We start from the raw sequence: 5,638 nt of genomic DNA, 5'->3' as shown, positions 1-5,638 counted from the left end.
TTAAGTCAGTAAAATAAATCTAATGACACTAACGAATGATCCGGAAAAACAACTCCGGGTAGGCTAAAAACAAGCTGCGACAAAAAAGACTCCGGAGCATACCCTGCGAGTGCATGTTTTGCAGGGGTGTCGCACCGCCCCTGCTGTCTGGTCTGTGTTTTGTTCTCTGTTTTTGCATTTTTGGGATTTTCAGTGTTTTTGGACATTTTCAATTAATTTATGTTAATTTATGTCAATTTATTCAATAAATTTCAAATAGTATATGTCAACTTTGCTTTATTCTGCATTTTTCATTTATAAATTTTTGGTCTGTATTTTATACACAAGTTGATAAATAGCAGTGCCATTCTCAGTTTTTGCATTCATTCCAAAAGGAGCACTTGAAGGGTGAACATCAATTTTCCAAATTTCAACTTTCAACAAGACTTAGTCATTCAATTCAAATATGACTTAGTCACACATTTTTCTCACCTTCATTTGCCCCTGACCCAACAAACATGCATAACTATAAACCCTCGAATGTAACGGAGCCCGATTTTCGAAAGAAAATTTTTTTGGGCAAATTTGGGCCCAAAAACGGCTAAAAAACGGGGTTTTGTGAAAAATTGGATCATTAATTTTTTCTGATTTTTTTGCATGAAAGTAGGTAAAAGATGGCTGAAGCAGATTTTTGTAAAAGAAGAATTTTTCAGCTCAAAAAACGCATCTTTATCTATAAGAATCACTATTAATAAGCATACATCAATGTTCTTAGCCAAATTACTCAATTTTTTGATGAGATAGATGTTTGTTTTTGCTCACAAAGTCTTGAATATGAAAGAATATTTCAAGAGCATGAAATTTTGGTTTCTAAACGTTTTTTTTTATAAGAAACAAACGACTAATTTTAATAGATCGTCACTATTTGTGTTCTGAATGATTGTTTAATGGTCACGTCACGTAGATGTCAATTATAAATGTGTTAAATGCATAACCAGGTAGGTCCATAAAAGTATCACTTGTTTTCTCCTCGCATTGCTATCTAACTTTCATCATCAGGTAGGTCCATTCAGCATCTAGCTTGTTTGTTGTTGGTCTGTCAGGGCAGAGATTTCCAATGGGTCTTTTGGTTGTACTGTCATTGGCTCAGTAAAAGTTAGAATTAATCCTTCTCTGTGTCCTGTGGTTGGTCATGTTTCTCCTTCTTTTTCTTACGTTTTTTCTTCTTGGCGTTTGACGGGTTTTCGTTTGGTTGGTCATCTGATGATTGATCGATGTTTCCGTTTTGACATTGTTGATACGGTTGACAGGATTGTGTCATTCGATGCAGTGCTTGCTTTGTCTGAGTCCTCCGATATGGGTCCGATGGGGTCGATGGGTTTTCCACCAAAATCAATCGTGTCTGAAGCATCAATTTCAAAGTTGACCTGACCTTTCGCTTGATCACAAACGGAGTGGTTGTCTGGGGAATTGTGGAATTCGTCAAACCCCACGTGCCAGCCTCCTGAAATGATACCAAGTTCTTTTGAAAAACGTTGTCTGTAGAATTCAACTGGGATAGAAATTCGAGCCTAATTTTTACACCAGTGTGAATTTTGGACTATGTTCTGAGGGATTAACCAAGGAGTTTTGAAAAAGCGTAATTTGGGTTCTGTAAAATTTCACCGGGTTGGACAGCATTTTATTTCAATTTCTCACTGGGGTTGAGATCACACACCTTAAATTGCCTGGGATGAGTCATTTCTTTACTGGTGCTTAAATTTAGGCTATTTTAGAGCATTTTTTTCACCGGGTTATTCACCGAGGCGGATCTGACCGGGTCACTGATTCAGGGGTGTATGGTTAGTTTAGCTCGTCAAGATGACAAATTACGTTATATTACGTTTTTTGAGAACACTTAATATTTTTTACATTTTTCACTTCAAAAACTTAAACTCAATATCATATGGGAACAGATTTTTCAGCTCGTTCATAACCAAAAAAATTGGAAAACCAAGACGCCAATTATTGAGTGACAGCGTCATCTCTCTTTCAATTTCTTCGTCAATCAAAACAAGGCAACATCTTTTGACGACGTGACGTTAATCTGGGAACCTAAACTTGAGCATATCCAAGACAGCTTGTGTGTGTTCTTGATAGTCTAAAATTAATAAGAAATCGAAGATAGGGAAAGCTGTTTTGAGTTGTAAAGATATTCGAAAACTGCGAAATTAAAATCATTGCGAAGTTATCATGCAACAAAGTTTTTGCCAAAAATTCTCGCCAAAAATTAGTCTTCTTTAAAGTATGTAGTATAATTGCTTGTGTTTTGATACACCAGACGAAAAGTTCTTTGAGTTTAGTTAAGTCGTTACCTTTTTCATTCAATTTTTTCTTTTCATCCATATCCATGAAGTTCCAAAAAGTTTCTTCGAGTGTCTACGTAGGTAAAAAAACTTTTATCCCAACTGGATTAAGACCTTCTAACTTTACGTTTTCAGTAACTCAGTTTCTCTAAAAAACGTCTCAGTGAGGCAATACTACAACCAATACGTGCTATGAGGTCATGTGGGAGCCTATTCTAATACAAGAGAACAGGACCAAGGAAAAAAGGTTCTGGTATTGTGGACACTCTAAAAAGTTTCAGTGATTTAAGCGAAGAAGGTTTGGTTTTGGTGGTGATATCAAAGTAAGGGGAGGGTCATTTCATAGCAAGGAAAATAAAACTTCAAGTTGTACACTATGTTAAACAAACATACTTCTTTGATGTGATCTATTTCAAATGCATCGTGTTTTTCTGGTTGTGACTTTGATTCTATAAAAAGAAAAAGAAATAGCAGATTTAGATTATTTGTTATTTCAAGGGTGAATTGTCAAAAAATATCCACAAGAGAGCTGATCTGCTGAAAAAGACTTCACTCGTCAGTTTTCTTGTTGTTATTGCTGTATCTTCTGTACATATTAAGTAGGACAAAATTGTTTCTAAAAACAGCTATAATTTCAAAACGAGGATAGCTAGAAAGTAACAATGTTAGCAAATGATACTGCTGTCTTGGTTTCTACATTTGAACAGTTTTTACTGACAACAGGATTTTAAGGATTAAAAGAAACTTACTGGAATTAGATTCAAGCTTTACGTTATCTTTTTTGAAATTTTCGGAATCGTGTTGAACTGGGTTGCACTAAATAAAAAACAAAAGCTAAATATTAATGAACGACAAGTTCTTATCTCCAGTAAACACGTTAGTTCGAATTGTAGAAGTTTGAATTAGAAAGAGTGAAAACATACGATTCCCAGCCAATTGTTACATCATTATCAAACACATTCAAAAAGTACAAAGGATGTCCAGGAAAACTTTTCTGACTGATCTTTTTCTCCTCGCATTGCTATCTTACTTTTATCATCAGGTAGGTCCATTCAGCAGCTAGCTTTTTGGACCTACCTCCGGGTACCCCGGTGGAGGTTCTATAAATTAACCCATGTCCGTTCGTCTGTTCGTTCGTCTGTTCGTCCGTCCGTCCGTCTGTTACCAGCTTTTCTCAGGATTGGCTCATTAGTTTTTTCTGATTTTTTGCACAATGATGCAAAATCGCAATGCCCAGAACGTGACGGAGCCCGATTTTTGAGAAAAAATTTATTTGGGCAAATTTGGGCCAAAAACTGCCTAAAAATAGGGTTTTTTGGACTTTGTGCAAAATCCTGTCATTACTTTTTTCTGATTTTTTGTACAAAGATGGAGGGCAAGATTCTCTAAAGAATGGCTGAAGTGGTTTTTCCCGGAAAATTCTTATTCGCCTTAAAAAAACGGATTTTCGTATTTTTGGGGAAATTCCCTTTAACCAAATAAGAAAATATAGCTTTTCTCAATGTTGACTCGTTATTTTTTTCTGATTTTTTGCACAACGATGCAAAATGGCAATGCCTAAAATGTGTCGGAGCCTGATTTTCGAGAAAAAATATATTTGGGCAAATTTGGGCCAAAAACTGCCTAAAAATAGGGTTTTTTGTACTTTGTGCAAAATCCTGTCATTACTTTTTTCTGATTTTTTGTATATAAAGATGGAGGGCAAGATTCTCTAAAGAATGGCTGAAGTGGTTTTTCCCGGGAAATTCTTATTCGCCTTAAAAAACGGATTTTCGTATTTTTGGGGAAATTCCCTTTAACCAAATAAGAAAATATAGCTTTTCTCAATGTTGACTCGTAATTTTTTTCTGATTTTTTGCACAATGATGCAAAATGGCAATGTCCAAAATGTGAAGGAGCCAGATTTTTAAGGAAAATCTTTTTGGGCAAATTTGGGCCAAAAACAGCTTAAAAGGTTTTTTGGGCCTGAATGGTTTAAGTGATTTTCGTATTTGGGGAAATCCCTTTTTACCATTTTACATTATTCAACACACAAGCTTTATTTTTCCATTCTGAATTTTTGTACAATTATTGTCACTTTTTTCTTATTTTCATCTGATGTTAATCATTAGGTAGGTCCATTCAGCATGTTGCTTGTTTGTTCTCGTTTCTAATTTTGTTAAAGTTACTATTTTGTTCTGTTTGTGGCCCTTCGTGGAAACAATTCCTCAGCTATCTAAAAGCTGTTGAATTTTTCGAAGCATGCCACGTAAAATATTTGTTATCATTATTATTAGAGCACTACTCGTCCGATTAACTCAAAAAACATCACACCATGGCCTCGTTTTGGCGGTTCTTTTCCTACTTTGCTTGTTTTTGAGCTTTCCTTTGAACCAATTCTAAAAGAAAAATCATAGTTTAGATTAGAGCACCACTCGTCCGATTAACTCAAAAAACATCACATGATGGCCTCATTTTGGCGGTTCTTTTCCTACTTTGCTTGTTTTTGAGCTTTCCTTTGAACCAATTCTAAAAGAACAATCAAAGTTTGAATTAGAGCACCACTCGTCCGATTAACTCAAAAAACATCACCCCATGGCCTCATTTTGGCAGTTCTTTTCCTACTTTGCTTGTTTTTGAGCTTTCCTTTGAACCAATTCTAAAAGAAAAATCATAGTTTAAATTAGAGGACCACTCGTCCGATTAACTCAAAAAACTTCACCCATGGCCTCATTTTGGCGGTCCTTTTCCTACTTTGCTTGTTTTTGAGCTTTCCTTTGAACCAATTCTAAAAGAAAAATCATAGTTTAGATTAGAGCACTACTCGTCCGATTAACTCAAAAAAACCTTACCCATGGCCTCATTTTGGTGGTCCTTTTCCTACTTTGCTTGTTTTTGAGCTTTCCTTTGAACCAATTCTAAAAGAAAAATCATAGTTTAGATTAGAGCACCACTCGTCCGATTAACTCAATAGCATTTTCCAATCAGTTCTCTCGGGTGCCTAATAGCCGGGGGGGCGCTAATTAATTTTTTTTTGGTTTTTATTTTTTTTTGAAAGTTCCCTCTTTTGCCCTAATTCTGCTGTATTAGCCTCGAAAATTTCCCACCCAGGACATTTTTATTCCAACCCCCTCCCCGCATATTAAGTTTTGAGATTTTTTCCAAACCCCCCGGCTATTAGGTACCCGAGAGTAGATACAGTTTATCCTAGGGTTGTTTAGGCAAAAAGGTCAATTTTAAGCCCGTCTGTAAAATACACGGTATCAACAGGTGGCATTTAAAAAACATGTTGCCTCACAAAATTTGAGCACAAAAAGTTGTGAAAAAGTTAGAGG

General features: G+C 35.7%; 1 long non-coding RNA gene across 1 annotated transcript; it reads right to left on the bottom strand.

The window, feature by feature from the left end:
- Positions 1 to 2,717: 2,717 nt before the first annotated feature.
- On the bottom strand, positions 2,718 to 4,967 carry LOC136809460 (uncharacterized). The gene is made up of 3 exons (XR_010846983.1): positions 4,638 to 4,967; positions 3,074 to 3,140; positions 2,718 to 2,773 (listed from the first exon to the last, which is right to left on the bottom strand). It is a non-coding gene; the product is annotated as an uncharacterized lncRNA (long non-coding RNA).
- Between the last annotated feature and the right edge of the window lie 671 nt (positions 4,968 to 5,638).

The sequence above is a fragment of the Clytia hemisphaerica genome, unplaced genomic scaffold (assembly GCF_902728285.1).
Source record: "Clytia hemisphaerica strain Z4C2 unplaced genomic scaffold, Clytia hemisphaerica genome assembly, whole genome shotgun sequence".
Lineage (NCBI taxonomy): Eukaryota > Metazoa > Cnidaria > Hydrozoa > Leptothecata > Clytiidae > Clytia > Clytia hemisphaerica.
This window is presented reverse-complemented; position numbering and strand designations above follow the sequence as displayed.